Raw genomic sequence first — 3473 nt, forward strand, 5'->3', positions numbered from 1 at the left:
ATATATATTTAAATGTCTGAAGAAATGATCTCCTAAAGAACAAAATGATATTCAGAATAAATATTTCATCTCATTTGGCAGTCCGCGATTTAGATGAAGTCCAGATAATGATGGGATGTTTATGCATAATTGCATTTTTACGTAGTGTTTTTTGTCTTCAGCGCATTTTAGAAGTGAAGATTCAAAACCGCAGAAAGTACTACTACGATCAAAGCTCAATAGGTTTTCAGTCCATGCTTCCAAGAACTCAAATATTTCAATATTGTTATTCCCAAAGTGGTAGCTTGAAGAATAATTTCGATTTGATTCTCGCCGTGCTGTTTTACATCTTAGTCTAATTTTGTGTCACACCCCATTCTGTTTTTTTTTTGGAAATCAGAATTAACACCTTGAGATGAAATACCATATACGTTTTTATTCATATTGGTGCATCAACAGACATGTCGTCCTGCGATCGCACCGCACACTTGTGAAAATATCTACAGGGACTGTTCGAGAGGTCGATTGCTCCTCAAGGTCACGTAAACTGGTTCCAATCTACACCGCCACCAGGTTCCTCTGACATTGAGAAACAAAGTAGAAAAGTATCAAGTTTTCGCAATAATTTCTCATAGTGTCAAGGAAGTCACCCTATGCTGAAATGCTAAATGAAAGCGCAAATAATAAGTAAGGCGTCCAAATGTTCAGTTTTCATAATGTGATTGGCAGGATGATTGAACCTATTGGCATTTGTGGTAACAGAACGCTGTCACTTCATAAAAAGCAGGGATCACAGAATCAAAAAAGAGTTTGAAATTGCCCTAAGAAAGCGCTGTAATGCTTTCACAGAACTGTTTCGAGCCTGACATATTATTTCTGTATATTATGCATAGACACGTGAATGGGAAGGCGTTTATGTAATCTTAAAGATACTGTTCCGCTTATTAACCACCACTTAAAAGTTCGCCATGCCTCTGCCTATGATGAAGGAGTTTTAAATGGTGCAGAGTTGATGTTATGGTCTTAGTGACCGGTTTTGGTTTTAGTGATGGTTATGGTTATGGTGTTATGGTTTTAGTGACCGGTCCGTGCGTATATAAACTATTTGTGAACAGCGTGGCAAACCTAAAAGTCGCTATTTATTACATGTTTTTACCGCAGTCACAGTCGTATCTAAAAGGGAAAGCGAAAAATTGTGTTACGTTAAATTGAGAACAATTTGAATTTTTGTTGAATAAATACAGCCTTCATGAGCACTAAAGGGTACAAAAGATAAGAATTCTCTTGAAAGTGCTGATAAATACGAAATTCACAAAAGCGCAACAGATGTGTTAAAAAAGAACTTATTTCATTTACTTTTGGCAGGCTAGTAAGACAATATTCGATAAAAACAATTTAGAAAATTTCCTTATCTCAAAACTGTAGCGTGATGTAAAACTTTATTCATTAATCAAAATTTGTATGGTAAAGAAAAAGTGTGCAGGGACAAGGGAATCAAGGACACAGATTCTGTGGGAAGTGGATTTAACCGCAGCAAGCGATGAGGACTTCTCCAAATGGCTCACCGACAATAATAAGAGCGGGAGCCTTCTCCGGCTCCTTACGGAAAATAATTTACATGAGGTTTTATAATATGCCTTATGGTACGCTTGCGTAATAAAAAAAAAAAAAAGAAGATTTGTTACCCGGGCTACTGCTGTTCTCTGCTTTCTGCTGCTGATTGGCACAAGTGTATTCTTGTTTATTCGGTTTGAGCTAGAAGCTCATTATAGTTGGCTGTCCTGCAAATATTACTTGAAAACCTGCGTCAGTGAACCCAGTACCGTCACATAAATCGCCTTTCCGTCATCATAAATTAAACAAATTTATTTGCATGTGATATGAAAAGAGTGCGATGGACATTATATTATAAATATGCGCCGGAGGAAAGCCAAGTGAACGCTGTTTCAAGAGCATATATTTGGCATTTCGTGTTGTGAAGGGCACTTCTTTCTAAGAAACTTTGAAAACCGGGCACATCTTCGTTTTCGCCAGCCTGCTCTTTTTGGAATAGGTGTATGTGCTGAGCGGCTATTATAAACGTTGAGGGCTCTATTCTAGTCAGGAAGAGAAATCTGTTAAATACGCCCAGAAAGACAGCGGCGATGCTATTCTCACAGTATACCTATATGCGAGATATATAAACAGACACAACTTTGTAAGGCACGGAAAATTTTTTGCTTTATCAGTAATGAATTACGTTTATTGCTCAAATAAAGAAAATCATTTTAGGCAACAAATGTAATGTACAAATTGGAGAGCACATTCAGAAACCACCGATTTCTTTACTTGCGGTGAGGAAACCTCAAAAGCAATTTTTTTTCTCATCTCGAGAGAACGTCACCACAATGTGCATAGAAACTATTAGCAACCGATTCGTACGCAACACTGGTGCTACTCCCAATAATATAATGAGCCAACAAAACAACCTGCCACCCTCACTGGATAGCTCTCTTCAAGCGTTTGAGATGGTTGCTTCGCATTTGCCATCAGTGGCTTATTCAGGCGCAACTTATAGCATGCGTGCCGAACTACAATGATGGTAGACTACAAAACTGGAAGATAAATGAGAGAAAGGTTCAGTCAATTCAATTGTAACCGAGCTGATCAACTATAGTCGCATAGAAAGGTTTGTATCACGCTGGACGAAGCAATCTTTGTCAAACTATAGGTCTACCGCTGCACTGGGCTGTAGGCTCAAGGACTCATCTGAATTCTCTGACCAGGTTATTCTTCTATTACAGCGCGTTCTTGCTTAATTGAAAAAAAAGAAATGTCCACGTGGACGTGCTTACAAAAAAATGAACTGGGGTATTATGGGGGTGTTATTCAATAAAACAACTCCCATCTATAGTCTATGCTCAATATTTATTAATTTAGATAAATAATTCGAATTATACAGTGCTAACAAAACATTTCTTAGCGCTGAAGATAGCTGCCGGAAATATAAATGCCTTTCTTCACCGGCCTCTGAAAATTTATTGTTTAGCCCTTTGATCATATTACCAGGGCTTATTTATTTATTTAAATATTTTACCCGCAGGACTCGAGGATAAATAAAGACACAAAATACTCAGCAATGACGAAGAGAAAAATACAGGTATATTGAAATTTCCGCAAATAAAGAAGACAAATATGATCAATAGGCAGCAGGGATAAGAACAACACATTTGTAGAGAGTTGAAGGCAAATATTCACATAGTTATATGCATAAAATCATTCAAAAGTAAATTAGCTTTGCGAAATGAGTTATAATACGACACAGATACAAATTTTGTTTCAGGTTATTCCAGCTGATACAAGTTCTGGCTGTGGATAAATAATGAAAACTTTGTGTGACAAGATAGAAGCTCAACTTTATGGCGATGATCAATGCTTGTCGATATTTAAGATGGTCTTGTAGTAATCTGTCTTTCAGGTGACTGTTGTGATAAATATTATGAAAAAAAGGCACA

This window comes from Amblyomma maculatum, unplaced genomic scaffold, assembly GCF_055883805.1.
Source record: "Amblyomma maculatum isolate TAMU_Amacu unplaced genomic scaffold, ASM5588380v1 scaffold_36, whole genome shotgun sequence".
NCBI classification, from domain to species: domain Eukaryota; kingdom Metazoa; phylum Arthropoda; class Arachnida; order Ixodida; family Ixodidae; genus Amblyomma; species Amblyomma maculatum.